Source organism: Gossypium raimondii, chromosome 6, assembly GCF_025698545.1.
Source record: "Gossypium raimondii isolate GPD5lz chromosome 6, ASM2569854v1, whole genome shotgun sequence".
NCBI lineage: Eukaryota > Viridiplantae > Streptophyta > Magnoliopsida > Malvales > Malvaceae > Gossypium > Gossypium raimondii.
In genome coordinates, this window is record NC_068570.1 from 50,203,922 (window position 1) to 50,221,232 (window position 17,311).

The window sequence follows — 17,311 nt, forward strand, 5'->3', positions numbered from 1 at the left end:
TTTGAGAGCGTGATTGATATTTGCAAGAACTTGGGAATTGGCCTTTGTTGGCTCAAATGCTTCTTCAGGGTTTGTTCTTGCCTGGTCTTCCTGGTCCTTTCACAACATCAATGACCTCCTCTTGGACTATATTAGATGGTTCATCAAACACTAGTCCAATCTAAGGGGAAGATGAAACTTGTGCAACATCATCGCGAAAAACTATGCTTAAGACAATGCCCACAAATTGAGAAATTTCAAGGATTTCAGGAGCTTAAACTTAAAGGTTGATAATGGTTTCCCTTGAGTGTTGAACTTATTGTACTAGTGTATCTTCAGATAGGGGGAGAGGTTTTCTCAATGTTAGCCATGATAGTTTTCTAGTAGGGTCTTCAAATAAGATAATGGAAAGAGAGTAAGAAAATCAGGAAGGCTAGAAAACCTTTAGGGCTTGGAATACTCAGAGAATAGATGTGAGTATATTTTTCTAATTTGATATCTATTTACACCATTCAATTTTATTTTGGCAAAAGACCCTTTATACTTTCCCTCCAAGAATTTGGAAATGAATCTTTTCAAAAAATATTGCCGCCAAAAGTAAATAAAATACCTCCAAAATTAAATGCCATTTTTTTATCAAATCATAATTAATTTGCAACCTCGATATGCATTTCAGTTTCCTTCCCAACATAACTTCCATGTGCTAAATGCGACAAACCCAATTGGATTTCTAAGGCTTTCAAACCTTGAAACATTTAGTGGCTTGGTGAACAAGTTAGCTAACTGGTTTTCGATTTCACATATTCCAGTTACACCTTTCCTTCTTCAACAAGCTCTCTGATGAAGTGGTGAAAATTTTCAATATGCTTAGCCCTTGAGTGCTTAATAGGGTTCTAAGATATGTTAATCGCATTCGTGTTATCAAAGAAAACAATAGCCATAAAAGTTTCCATACCATAGTCTGCAAGTATTTGCTTCATCTAAAGAAGTTGTGCACAACAACTCCTAGTTGCTATATACTTTGTGTCAACTATGGATATTAAGATGGAGTTTTGCTTCTTGTTTAACCAAGAGACTAGATTCAATCCAAGATAGAAGCACCCACTAAATGTGCTATTTCGATCATCTACATTCATTTTCCAATCTGCATCATTGTAGCCTACCAAGGACATAACATTACCTTTAGATAACCAAATGCCATAATCTAGAATGCCACTGACATACTTAATCACCCTCTTGACAACTTTAACATGGTATCCCTTTGGATTGGATTAGAATCGAGCACACGCATTCACAAGAAAGCTAATGTCAGGCCTTCTTGCTGTTAAATACAATAGACTCCTAATCATGCTTCGAAATGTTCTTGGTTCAGTGGGCACTCCTTCAATATCCAAACTTAGTTTCACACTAGTTGGCATAGGTGCCTTAACATCCTTGACAGTTTCTAATCCAAACCTTTTGACAAGGTTCTTGGTATAGTTTTCTTGGGATAGAAACATACCACTATCATTGAGTTGCTTAATTTAGAAACCAAGAAAGTATGCCGGTTCCTCAACAAGGCTCATCTCAAACTCACTCTTTATCATATTCACAAATCCATCCCTTACACTAACATAGGTTGAGCCAAAGATTATGTCATCGACATAGATTTGCATAATGATAAAGTGGGCTCGATGTTTCTTAATGAACAAGGTTTTGTCCACAGATCCCTTTTGATACCCTTGTCTTAGAAAAAAATGTGTTAATCTCTTATACCAAGCCCTAAGTGCCTATTTTAATCCATAAAAAGCCTTCGTCATCCTATAAACATAACTTGGATGTGTTGAGTCTTCAAAGCCCTTTGGTTGAGCCACATAAACTCCTTCATTTAGGTAGCCATTCAAAAAGGTGCTCTTCACATCCATTTGAAATAATTTAATGTTCTAATGTGTGGCACAAGCTAGAAGTAACCTTATTGCCTGTAATCTAGCAACAGGGGCAAAGGTCTCATCGAAATCTATACTTTTAACCTAATCAGCTATGAACGAATTATTGTTTATAAAATACATATAAAACCAAAAATATAATAATTAAGAACGAAGGTGTCTGCAAGCGTACGAGTCAAATTGCAATATAATTGTACAACGAAATATCAGAAGTGTTTCGAGGATCGTACCTAAGGGAGGATGGAATAAATAATGAAAATACTTCTATGATAACAAGACTTAGTAGTAGTAATTATTTCCTATATTACAATTAATAATAAAATATATTAAAAGGAATAAAAATAAATAAATAACGAGAAATAAACAAGTGAACTAAATCGGTAAACCAATCAAGAAGATTAACTTGCTTTAGGGTTGTAACTAACTTCAGATTAGGGATCTAGAGTGGATTAGCCATCGATTAAGCAATTATTATCTCCCGACCTCTAATTAACTCGCTTATCTCCTGACCTCACTTTCTGAACCAGGATAAATTACGATTTACTCGGTTCGACTTAGCTTGTGACCTCGTCTATCCTATGTTAACTTATTAGGGTTGCCAAGCTTAACAATTTAAGAACACATAATTTATATCAACTAATCCATCTCGAGAAATCCCAAATCCTATGTTAATCACATCCCTATCCACTAGTTAATCTCCCTAAGGGATTTAGTCGCTCATATTATTCATAATCTCAAATTTGCTTGAATAAACCATGTGAGACACATGATCGATTCAGGGAAGAAAAGAAATTTGAATAATTGTGGATTGAATATCGAATGGGAAACGGAATAGCAAATCTCTCGGTTGAAATAAATAAATAAATGCAAAGGAAAATATAAATTGAATACTTTAATTAAATAAATAGGTCCTTGAATCAAAATTGATTCAAAAAGAAAAACAATAAAGTTGTAAAGCCGAAAAGAAATTAAACGAAAACTAATTCTAAACTACGAGGGTTTTTGAAGGCGTCTAGGACGACTTGATTACATTTAACTCCTAATGTCTTATTTATAGAAGTGTTGGCAGCCTAAATTAGGTCTTCAGAACGTCCTAGGTCTTCGTACAAGTTTGATTACGCGGAAAAAAATAACCTCGAATGTACTTGGGCAATATATCAACCTTGTGTCGCCCCACACCCCTTGTGTGGCGCGACATGACATGAAATTCCTACCTTGTGTCATTCGTTCTGTGCCTTGACGTTCCGGAAAGCTTGTAAATCACTCAACCTTTGCTTCCATGTAAATTGGGCCTTTATATATCCATCATACACACTTAATTGAACCAATTAGCACACCCTAAGGCCCGTGTCGGCCTATTGGGTCACAAAACCTACAAAATGTGTTAAAAACACTTATTTTTATTAACTTTTAATCCTAAGATATAATTATTGAAGACGTAGCTTGAAATACTAAATTGCTTAGAAAATAAACTCCTTAAGTATGAAATTGACCCGAATTGACTACTACATTTGACGGTAGGTTACAACCTATGTATACCCTTGAGCTACCAACCTTACCTTGTTTCTTGTGATGCAGCCATTCTCATTTGTTTTACTCTTGAAAATCTATTTTGTACCGATCAGATTATAATGGAATGACTTAGGGACCAACTCTTAGACTTGGTTTCTTTCAAACTGGTGAAGCTCATCTTGCATTGCATTGATCTAATAAACATCTTTCAAAGCTTTTTTAACCTTCTTAGGCTCAATATGAGAAGTATAGCAGGCCAATCTTATCATGTCCTTGTAATTAGGCATTGACTTCCCTCTAGTTCGAACACTACTTTGAAGGTCACTTATAACATCCCTCATACAATGGTTCTTTCTAACTCTTTCAAGCATTATTTCTGTTACATATATTGCACCACAACATTAATTGACTCCATGATCTTTTTGAGATGCTTATTGTAGACCCTATAAGCCTTGCTTCTTTCTTAGTACCCAAGGAAGACCCCTTCATCACGTTTTATATCAAAATTTCCTTGGTATTCCTTGTCTCTGAGAATATAATATACATTGCCAAATATATAAGAATATTTAACATTAGGTTTCTTACCATGCCATAATTCATATGAAGTTGAGCAAGCAGTAGTATGGATTGTTTTAGCCCAAAACTGTGAGTTATTCCCTTGCAATTCAACATAACTCGAGCCATCTCCTGAATGGTCCTATTTTTCCTTTCTACCCCTCCATTTTGTTGAGGAGTCTTTGTAGTAGAGAATTCATGATCAATTCCTTCCTTATCACAAAACTCAACAAATTCTTGATTTTCAAATTCCTGACCAAGATCACTCCTAATTCTAACAATGACTCAAATTGTTCTCTCTTTCTGAATCACAAGTCATTTGTAGAGTTTCTTAAATTCTCTACAGGTGTCTGATTTCTCCTTCAAGAATCTAACTAATTTTCCATAATTTGATATGACAGATTAGGCTTTCCTAGTATACTTTAGGAGCTTATTTGCAGGTGAAGTAGCGTCTTTTTTGTCGTTTTTTTTATAATTTTTAGATTTTAATTTAATAAGTAGAACTGTCTTATTTTTACTCATTTTTGTGACCCAATTTGGCCAATAGTGCCATTAAGGGCCCTAACGCGTGGTTGAGTGGTATAAGGCATGTTGAAGGTTGAAAATGAGCAAAAATGGCACCAAAGGAAATGGTATCACGATATCCAAACCTTGGAATCACGATACCTACAACAGATGTAAAGATTGGAGACCACCCTCAATGGTATCGTGATATCCACCCTAAAAGAAGACCCCCAAGTTCAAAACTAATCGGGGTATCGCGATATCCTCTACTTGGGTATCACAATACCGATATTGTGAGGAGACAAATTTGGACAAAAAAGGTAGTTTTTTTCACCTGACGCGCCTATCACACAGGGCCTATGTAGGGGCAATTTTGGCAATGAAGTTTCATCAACTATCAACCTAAACCAACAAATTTTGGCTAAGGAGAAGGGGGACACACATTAGTTTAGTTTCTCTAGGTTTTCTCTTAGTTTTTTTGCAACATTTTTAGGGCTTTTATTTTCTCTTCTCCTTTCTTAGTTTTAGATTTTATTTTTTTACATTTCCTTCTTTTTCTTAGTGTTCTTAGTGTTAGTTATCATTGTAGCTTAGGTTTATTTGCACTTTCATTCCTTGTACCTTAGTTGTAAGACATTTCTAATTTTACTTCAATGTAGTTCAGTTTTTCTTACTTTAAATCAGCTAAAATTTGTTCCTTTTATGTTTATTAATTTATATTTTCTTGTTGAATATCTTTAATTTCATGTTCTTTAAGTTTTCTTGCATAAAAATCCAAACTTTTATATTTTTCCCAAGCTTTACTTTAATGGCTTCTTTTCTTTTCATTTCCATTTCCTTTAGCTATATTTTCAGCATGAGTAGCTCAACCTTAAAGGGGTTGGTTGATGGAGATGTGGGTAAGTTGAATTTTATGGATAAGGGACCAAATCATAATAAATTGGACTAAATCAAATATACCTAAAAACTTAGGAATTGATGCCCTTAGGGGAATATCTAGACAAGTGAGACCAAGAGGTAATCTTGTTGTGCACGAATTCATTAGTCTCGGATTAACCAGTGAGATCGAGAGATAAACCAAATTAATTTGTCTAAGTTGGTAAAATTGAGATCGAGAGATAAAATTGAGCCACTTAGTAATTTAAGCAGTTTAAGTCCCTCATTCGAAGACCGACGAACCAGATATCGAATCAGCTGACCACCATTAGTCATTTCTTGGTTAATATTATAGTTTTGTACTTTTTACAATTTGATCCCTAAATTAACATATTTAGTTTTCTTGCAAAACTTTTTATGATTTGTCGTACTATAAAACCACACCAGTAGCCGCTTAGACTTTATAGTGTACGCTATTATCACTCAATCACCATCTCTTTTCAATTCGACCCCTTGGAATACTTTGTGTTCAATTGGAACTATAAATATTACAACTGATCTATATGCTTACAGTAAAACTACACTTTATTTTGCTTCATAAAATCGTGATAAGTTCTAAAACTAACATTTTTTTCTTTATTCTTAATGCATTTTTGGGTAATTATTCGATGTTAATTATGAATTTCATGCTCATGATCCTTTAAATTCATGTTTTTATGCTTAATAGAGCATTTGGGAGAAAAAGGAAGGAAAACCAAAAAATCAGAGTAAGCTACAAAAGCCACTCAGGCTGACCCCTTCCACACGACCGTGTGACCGACATGAGCTACCACACAGCCATGTGGTAGACCATTTCGATTGTGTGGATTTGCACTCTGAATAGAAAAAAAATACGATTTTTAGGTTTTTCGGGCATTCTAAGACATATATGTGACTAAAATAAGAAGGTAGGAGTGGGCTGTCATATTCAAGAAAAAAAACTCAAAAAACACCATTGAAGCTGATTCTCAAGCAGATTTCTGTCAAGATTGAAGATTTCCCGTTGATTTCTCAAGAGATTATCATTAGTTTCTTTATTTCTTTCGGTTATACTATCTCTTGGATGTTTTTATTTTCAAGCATGAACTAATTTTCTAAATACTTAGGGAGATGAACCCTATGATGGATTATGTCATTGGATTTTCATTTTACGTAATAAATACTTATATATTGTTCTCAATTATGCGTGTTTAATTCTTGGTTTGATATTTCTAGATTATTAATCCATCTTTGATGTGTTTAAATCAGATGAGGAATATACCATGTTTAAAAGTAGATCTTGCATAATTGAGTGGAGTTGCATGCAATCCTAGAAATATGACGACATAAATATACCGGATTAGAGTCAAATCTAATAGGGGAATCCATAGATTGAGTTAATGCGATAATAGAGGTTTTAATTAGAAAGAAATTTCAATTAATCAACCTAGAGTTGGTTGCTCTTACTCTCGAAAGAAATATTAGTATAATTTAGAGATTTCTACGGATCAAGATATTAAGTAAAGAAATTGCGTAATTTAGATTGATAGTGATAGATGAAGTCTAGGTGAATTCTTTCCTAGGTATTGTTTTGCTTATTGGTTGAAATCGTTTATTTTCCTGATTTATTATTTGTCGTGTTCATTAGTTAATTAATTTTGTTAATTTTAGTTTTTAATCAATCACTCGACTTAGTAAGTTAAATAATAGAAAGAAAGTAATTACTAGCACTTTTAGTCTTAATGGGAATAATATTTTTGCTCAATGTAACTATATTATTAATTGATAGGTGCACTTGCCTTAGTAAAATTTTTAGTTGGTTTCATGGACATCAAATTGTTTGTTTTATGCGCACATGCGCAGGCGGTCACTCACCAAGTGTAACGAGAGAATTCATCCACACATACTAATACATACTTGTTACCTTCAATACCTAAAGTTTGCATTAGCCCAAAAAGATACATATGAAGAAGCAGAAGCGAAGTTGTAGTTTGAATCTGTGCCAATAGTTTGTGGGGCTCTCTATACCGCTTCCCTTTAAGGCAATCTCCACGTACTTTAGGGTCTGTTACTCCTAGCTTTAGTAAACCTTGAACCGCATCATATTAACTAGCCTTTTTAGTCCTTGATAGTGGATGTGTTTCAACTTCTCATTCCATAGCTCTAGATTACACACTCTTGCCTTGTTGTTAAAAGTCCTAGAACCCGCTATGATTTCTTCCTTCTGCCTGAGGTAACCACTCATTTATTCCTTGTGAAATTCACAAGCATTCTCTGATCAAAAAGTTGTTTGATGCTAATCAGGTTAGATTTTAGTCCATAAACATACAACACATTCTTGAGACTAGGCATCCCATCAACTATAAGTGTCCATTTGCCATAAATTTGCCCATTCTTTTCATTTCCAAACGTGACACTGCCCTTATGGCTTTCAATAAAATTACTTAAGCACGAGAGGTTATCAATCAAATGGCTTAAGCAGTCACTATCAAAGTACCAAACATCATCAACTAAAACTTTAAGTGATTGGTGTGGAACAAACAAACATTGTTGGTCTTTTTTTCTCCACAAAAGTTTTTCCTTCTGTCAAACAGTGCCAAAAGTAATGGGAACAGCTTGTGGCATTGTTTTATTCCATAGAAGATCTTTGAGGATCTTGAAGCAATATGGCCTGATATGGCTTGGAACACCACAGTAGTGACAAATGAACCTTCTTCTAGTAGATGGAATTGGTTTCTACAAAAGTTTAGGCTTCTCATGAATTTGTACTTGTTTATAACACTCTCTAAGAAGATTGTTGTTTACTACCTTGACAAACACTGTATAGCTTTCCACAATAGTCTTCCCTTTAGTATGAAGCTTAGACCTCCCCTCTTCTGATCCCTTTTGTGAGTTGCTATCATCACATTTAATTTTACAGTGCTACAATGGAATTTCTTAAGAGTTTACCTTGTATCTTTCAATTCCTCCTCAAGTTTTTCAACCCTTTTTTATTGCTCTTCGGGCTCTATTAACTTTGCATCTACTTGTCCTTCAAGCATGGATACTTCTGTTTCTTAGAGAACCATTCTCAGTCGAAAGCTTTGACTTAAATTCACTAAGAATATTCCATTTTTCCAGCATGAGATTGTAAGCTTTCAGCAATTCCTCATATGTATTTTCTTCATTGCACTCATCTGATTCATTGTTAGAAATATCATATTCTCCCATATTTGATGTAAAGACAACAAAAGTACTCACTTGTTCCTCATTAGATTCTAATTCTGAGCTGGTTTCTTCATCACTCCAAGTTACATACAGAGATTTACCCTTATTCTTCTTAAGAGAATTTCCACATTTTGCTTGAATATGCTCAAAACCATGAAACTAATGACACTGAATTCCTTGTTTCTTCTCTTTATTAAGTTCACTTGACTCAGATATGCCTTAGAATTTTCCCTTCTGTATGATCTTGGATGCCTTTGATCTTTTATTCCTTTCAAATTTCTTTTTTGCCATCTTATTGAACCCTTAAGTAAGCAAAGCCAACTTTTCTTACATCTTTATAATACCAGTGCTTTGTTTAGTGGGCACAGTTTCAACCACTAAAAGGGCAATGTTCTTCTCAGACTTTAGCTTGCCTTTTTTGGCCTCTTCCAAGTTGATTGCAAAGGTTTTAAGAGATCCAATCAACTCATCTATCCTCATGGTTTTGATGTCCTTAACATCCTCAATGGAAATTACTTTGATGCTAAACCTTTTAAGGAGTGACCTAAGCACATTTCTTATCAGTTTAGAATTTGAGCACTCACTCCCTAAATCAAAAGCCTGATTGGCTAGGTCATAGATTTTTGCCTAAAAATATCTAATGGTATTGATCTGCCACAATCGACGTGACAAATTAGGATTTTTTGACACACTTAAGGAGATTTTTCTCAAGAAAAATAGAGTTTTTGGTGTAGTTTTCTGTTATTTTCATTATTTTAATATTTTCGGGTAATAAGTGAAAATGCCTTATTTTTATCTCATTTTTTATCCAAATTGGCCGATAGTGCCATTTGGAATCCTAAGTGTTTAAGTACTGTAAGGACGTGTCAAAGGTCGAAAATGAGGAAGAATGACATCTAGGGAAAGGGTATTGTGATATCCAGCCCCTAGAATCGCGATACCTCCAACAGTGTAGAAGACTAATGAGACCTTTTAGTGGTACCGTGATATCTTCTTTGGGTATCGCGATATCCACCTCTCAAGGAAGACCCTAAGTTCAATATTGCCTGAGATATCGGGATATCCTCCCCTAGGTATCACGATATTGCCTTCTTCAATGGGACAAACTAGGACAAAAAGGGCAATATTTGTTTACTTGGCTCACTAATCACACAAGGCATGTGTAAGGGAAATTTTGGCATCGAAAAGTCATCAAAACACCCTTCAAAACAACCAAAAATTGCTGAGGATGAGAGAGACACATTCTAGCTTAGTTTTAGGTTTAGTTCTCTCTAGGTTTTATGTAACACCCTTAACCTGTCTCCGTCACTAGATTTGGGTTATGGAACATTACCGAATAGTCGGAATAACATTTAACATCAAACATCTTAATAAAATCATTTAATATTAAGTAAATAAATCTCATTAAAAACCTATCAAACTTATGCATTTGGGCCTTAAATCGAGCCTTCGAGGCCCTAAAATTTGTTTAAAAGCAATTTGGGACTAATTTGAAACAATTCCATAAATTTGGAAAAAAGTTGTAAATTTTGAAAATAGGGGTCACACGGCCGTGTAACAATCAAACAAAAGAACACATGGCTTTGTCCTAACCCGTGTCTCAACCCATGTAACTCATTGAGTTGGGTCACACGGCCGTGTACCAGACCATGTAACTTACTGATTTGATACACTAAAAATTAACAAGTGACACACGACCGTGTAACTAGGCCTTGTGTGTCACACGATCATGTGACAGCCCGTGTCCTAGGCCATGTGCTCCACAAATAGACCCTAAAATCAAGTCATGTCAAGGCCAAAACATACCTATTCAACCACTCCATTCATGCACACATTCAATAGACCTAAGCATCATTCAAACACATCTAAACATACCAGTTCAAACATCCTATTTCATCTAACCAAAATGTCATTCAAAGGCACCACATTTATACCAAAACATCATTAATCAAATCAAAGCAATATAGCCACATTTCAAGCATAAAACCTAATTTCTTTAACTACCAAATAACATCACATATAACCGTTTACATATCATCACAAACATACAAAAAAAACCATATATTACATGTACCTAAAAATGACCAAAATAACCATTCCAAAACATGCCATCATACCATATACTATCTAGAACCTATGGAGCATGCATGAGGTTTCATTCACCCATATTTGCAACTAATATTCATGCCAACATTTACCTTATTAACCACAACAAGATTAACACAACTCAAGACAAGAAATTTCACTTGAATAACCTTTTAACCTTATTACATGTCATTTATAACCATTAACCAAAATAACCATAAAAACCAATATGTCGAATAGATAGTGTGACGATACTCCAACGAGATTCCAATCGGCTGAGCTTCTTGATAAACTATAATTCATCACCTATATATATATATATTCTTTACACATACTTTCCATTGAAATCATATGGTTAATAGATATGAACATTAGTAATATTAAATTTTTATACATGTCTTTCATCACACTATTACATGCCATATACTATCTAAAATATAACATATATTAAGAAATAGATTCCATGCATATTTCATCCATCACTTGATAAATTATCAACCATTTTCATATTGTATATACATATTCACCTTTTCTTGTCATATAAACATTAGTAACATTAAATTTTTATACATGTCTTTGGGGGAAGCATTTGGACTAGAACTGTAACAGCCTAATTTTCAGTGATGTCAAAAATAGTGGTCTCGGGACCACAAATCCGACAAGTAAGTTCGTATCATTAGTATTTAAATTATATGAGTTAATAATAATTTTTATATTGAATTTTGATTTGATGAATTGAACTAATTGAATTAAAAGTTAATATAAGTGGTTCGGTTCAAAAGTCAAGTGGTTCTTAAAAATGATGTATTAGGACCTTATTTCCGTAATTTAGGGTCGTAAATATTTTTATTAAATATTTACAGAGTTGTATTATATATGAATTGAGGTTTGGTCCAGTAATTTTGATGATTTATTCCTTAATTGCGATAAAAGGATTACATTGTAAATGAGGTAAAAGTTAATTTCTTTTGATTTAAAATAGAAAATGGACCAAAATGGTAATTAAACCATGGTCAAAAAGTCCAAGCAGTGGTGACATGATTGAATCCACTAACTTCTGGGCTAATTTGCTCATTTAGTCCTAATTAGTTTAGGGTTAAATTGAAAATTAAGTTTGCTTAGTTGGAATTTAATATAATTGAAGCACCAATTGTGCAATTAAACCTCCCTTGGATGGTAATTATACCATATTTATATATTATGGACAAATATGTACATGTTTTAATTATTTTTATAGGTTATATAGTAAAGGTTAAAATTGTAAATTAGTAAATAAGTAAAAATTATAATGAAACAATTAGAAAACAAATTTATTTTTTCTTTATTTTCTTTCTTGAAACTGAAACTCCATAACCATGGAGAAGCAAGCTTACGGCCAAGCTAGGGCTTCCATTTGGCTAGGTAATTCTTGCCCGTTTTTAGTAATTTTTATGTTTTTGAACTCGTATGAGCTCGATCTAGCTAATCTGGTGACTAATTTGTAAAAATGTTAAATGTTGTGGATTATGCCATTGATGAGTTTTGTATATTCTTGGAATTTTATGATGGATTGTTAAGTTTGGTTGTTAAATAGGACAATTTTGTAAAGTAGGTTTTGATGATTTTAACATTTAAGGACTAAAATGTTAGAATGACATTCTTGTACTTGATGTGAAATAATTGCAAAAATGGGTTGTAGAAATAAACTTGAATATTTGGCTAAGATGAAATTTGAATAAAAATGGCTAAATTGCATGTTTTGAGTTAGGGACTAAATTGCATAAAAGTAAAATATTGGGGGTAATTTTGTAAAAATGTCAAAAAAGTCTTAATTGCATAAAATGAACTAATTTTGTTGTTAGAATTAGTGAATTGAATGGAATTATTATTTTAGATATTGAACGAGTGGAAAACCAAGGAAACGAGAAAATTACCAAATATCTCCTATACTTTGTCGTTGCTGCAGATTAGTCTAGTAAGTTTGTACGGCTTAAATTTAGTACATTTTTAAATGTATTATACGCCTTAATTTTTTAATGTTTGAATTATATTGATGTGTTTAATTGAAAATGAAAATAATGAATTGACACAACGTCGATCATTGATTAAGATATTACGGATCATATTCGTAAATTAGACTTGTCGGTTAAATACGGTTTATAATTTAATATCTGTATGAAATGTTTGATGATATAATATGATATAATAGATATAATTGTTTTATTGTTGATGTAAAGTTATTTGAAAAATATTACTGAATTTCAATACTTGGATCGGATGAACGTGAGGTAGAGTACAATTGAATGACGGCGTGTTATGTGGGGATTGGAGTGGAGATTGATGTGGTATGATATATATATATTTTTCTCGATTAGGCCAAGGTTCAGCATTTTTACGAACTCTCGTGGTATACTCCCTATTTTAGCGTGTTATCGGGTGGATTAGCTCTTATAAGCGATTGGCGTGTTTCAGTTGGATTGTCTGTGTACTCATATCTGTAAGTTGTTCATCAGGTCGTAAATCATGGTATTATAACATATTTAATGGATTTGAAAGGCATGATGTGTATTTGGCCCCTTGAATTAATCTGTTATGTATATATGTGTTTTTTAGAGATTATGGTTTGAGTTTTGAATTGAATTATGAAATTCACCGACTTGATATTGTGGATGACAAGAAACACTTATTGTTGAATTATTTTTGATTGAATTGTTATATTTAATTCGATAAGATTTATCATTTTTGTACAACGAACTTACTAAGCTTCAATAAGCTTACTTGTGTTATTTTCTGTCTTGTAGATACTTTTAAAGGTTAGATAGTCAGACCACCACTCAAGTCAAACTATCCATCCATTTTCAGTAGTTTTTGGAACTTCGTTTTGGATTATATGGAATGTAATAGGCTTGTTTACCATTGCTATTGTTTTGATATGTAAATCCTTAAAGTATGATCTTAAGTGCAAGTAGTCAACTCATTATGATATATGTGAATGAAGGAAGATGTTTTTAGTACAAGTTTATAGTATGTGTTATATTGAAATGTTATGATTTGAGGTGCCTATGATAGGCATATTGGTTGGGTGCTAAGTTATGTCAATTGACATGTTTTGGTTGATAACTCATTTTGTTGTATAATTGTGTATAGTTATGGTACCAATGAGGGTACATTGGTTAAGCACTTAGGATGGTTGATTTAGCATGTTTTAAGCTTGTATAATGTCAACTTGAATAGTTTTAATGGCTGGTAAATGGATTACTTAGGGTCCAAGTAAGCTTGAAATCGTAAACTTGATGTTTAAGGTTCAATTAGGTGTACACGGCCTAGGACACGCCCGTGTCACTTGGCCGTGTGCCGCACACGATTTGAGGCACAACCGTATGTTATAACTCAGTGTGTTACACAATCGTGTGTCATAAGTCAGTAAGTTACACGGGCTGAGAAACAGTCGTGTGTCCCTATTTCGAAAGTTAGACAGCCTGGGGCATTCCACATGGCCGTGTGTTCCCTATTTTGGAAAATTTTTAAATTTTTCTTAAAACTTCTAATTTATTTTGATTTAGTCCCGAATCGCTTATAAGTGATTTTCAAGGCCTCAAAGGCTCGATTTAGGGACAAAATGCAAGAGATTGGTTGGTTTTTATTAAGGTTAATCTATTTAATATTATGATGTTAAATATTATATGGTTGACCGATAATACTCCGTAACCCTATTTCGGTGACAGAGACTAGTTAGGGTATTACAAGAACGGTGAGAGAAATAACAGTTTTGCTCGAAAATGTTAGCATCAACGACTCCTTTCTTGGGGATAATTGAGGTTTTGACAATGATAAATCTAATTAGATGTCCGAAAAATTGGCAAGCCAGAAAGTTAAAGTAATCCAGGGACTCCTTATAGTAAGAATGGTTATGGTCTAAGAAAATTACGAAGTTTCTGTATAGGAGGAATACAAATTAGAACCATTTTCAGTTATCGAAAGTATTAAATCTATAGAAACTGAGAGCATTGAAGAATGTCAAATGCTCTATGCACAGGATATGGGCAAACTCACTGTAGACAAAGAGGATAATAACTTACGTGAAGACTTGGAAATTCAACTAACACCAGAATATGTGTATCGACTCGATAGGTGGAAACACTGCAAAGAGCCTCTAGGGCCTCTTAAGGATGCTTCTGAGAAAATGATTCCTTCAACAGTTAAACCTCTTGAACTTGAATTAAAACCCCTCCTAGAAGGTTTGAAGTATGGATATTTAGGAGAACACAACACTCTTCCATTTATTATCTCTTCCTAGTTGAGGACGAAAAGGGAAGTTGTGCTTCTTCGTATGTTAAAAGCACACAAGAAAGCGATTGGGTGGATGATCATTGTTATTAAGGGAATAAGCTCATCCCTTTGCCAAAATAAAAATATTATTAGAAGAGGGAAATAAGTCAGTTGTTGATGCCCAATGACGCCTCAATCCGAAAATGAAGGAGGTCATGAAAAAGGAGTTCACCAAGTGGTTAGACACCAATATTGTCTACACTATTTCCAATAGCAATTGGGTGAGCCCCATACATTGTGTCCCAAAAAAGGGTGGGATCACTATGGTGTCAAATGAAAAAGACGAGCTCATACCGACTAGAATTGTGATCGAATGACATGTGTGCATTGATTATCGAAAGCTTAATGATGCCACTAGAAAGGATCATTTCCGCTTACCGTTCATTGATCAAATGTTGGATGGATTAGCGGTGAGAGAGTTTTGTTGTTTGTAACAACTCGTTTTCAATGATGTCATAAATAGTGGTTTTGGAACCATAAATCTGATGAGTAAATTATTATTTTAATAATTATTTAATGTCTACGGGATTACCTTAAGGTAGTAATAAAACTTTGTTAAGAAATTTTAATGTTTAAATGGTTAATTAGGTAAAAAGGACTAAATCATAAAAGAGTTCAAAAGTTGAGTTCTATTAGCTAAAGGGGTCTAATGGCTATGAAATCTTAAATTGAAGGACTTGAACGGTAAATATACCATTTAAGGTGTTATTGGATGTGCATGGACAAGGTTTTGTTGAAATTTTAATAGTTTTAAAAGGTTAATTTGGTAATTTGATAATTATGTTAAAAGATTAAGTAATTAAATGATAAAAAAAGTATCATCTTCCTCATTCCTTCTTTCTAAAACCGATTTCACCATTAAAGAGGGGAACAAGTTTTGACCAAGTTATAATCTATTGCATGGTATGTATTCAAGCCCTGTTTTTAATGACTTTTATGTTTTTGAGTTCATTTTAGCTTAATATAGCAAGCCCGAGGGTTAATTTGTAAAACTGTTAAAGGTTAAATGACTTTCCATGAATGTTTTTGGATGAGTTTAGATGTTAGTTGATAGACTATTAATCTTTGTTGTAAATTAGACATGTTTTATTAAATGATTTTGATGAATTTTGGAAATAGGGATTAATTTGTTAAAAGTATAAATTCATGGGTTTTATTGTGAATTGTTGATAATAATGGGTTTTTCCAAGGTCCCTTGTAGCTTTGGTTAAAATAGTTAGATTTCAAGTTATGAGCTTAGGGACTAAATTATGAAAAGTTAAAATATTAGGGGAAAATATGTAATTTTGCATAAATATGAATTATGGATTAAATTAAATTCTATAAGTACTTAATTGAAATAAATTATTTATTTAGATCAAGATAAACCACATTCGAACTTAAATCGAGGAAAAGCGAAAGCTTTAGATTAGTGTTCGATTATACTTCTACGCCGAATTATCAAGGTAAGTTCGCATGAACTATGATCGTTTTAATGTTAGTTAAATTAACTATTTACTATGTTGTTGTAATATAAATGAATTAGATTATAAATGTATCAATGATATGATGAATTGACGGAATACGTGTCCCGGTTGAACCTTAAGAATTTTTAGGATACAAATGACATGTCATTAGGGATTTCATGTTTCGGTTGCTGGTCTTAAATGTCCTACCGATGGCTAAGGTCCTGCATTTGTTGCGGATTCTCCACAGGTTGTGTGAGCAGCATCGTGTAGCTTACATTCCAACCTACAGCTCATGTGAGCATGCCCATTTCATAGCTCGTGCGAGCATTGATATAAAGGAAAAGTTACGGTTATATGTAAAGGTACACTATGTGTGAGCTTTCCCCAGTATCCGATGTAATTCTAGATGGTTCAAGGGGTAAGAAAAGGAATGAAATGGTAAGTAAGTTAATGGAAATGTTCATGACTTTATGAAAAGGTTGGTGCATATGTAATGTATCTTATGAAATTTACTTATGATACAAATGAGTTTATATATAATGTTGATGAACCTACTAACATGTGATCTTGATCATGCTTGAATAGGCTTATTCTAAGATCATGGCATTGGTAATGGTTCATACTTAATCTATGAATTGTATAAATGACATGGTAAGTTATGTTTATGTTATATGAGCTTACTAAGCACTCGTTGCTTATGTAGTTCCTTTCTTTTGTTCTATAGATTATCGGAAGCTCGACCGATTTTAAGCTCGTTGGAGATCTATCACACTATTCAGCAACTATTTTGGTAGATTTGAGTATTTTGGCCAAGGTTAATAATGGCCTGTATAGGATCTTTGTAATGTATGTTTTGGTATGATTTGTTGTCTTGCAAATGGTCATGTATGGTAG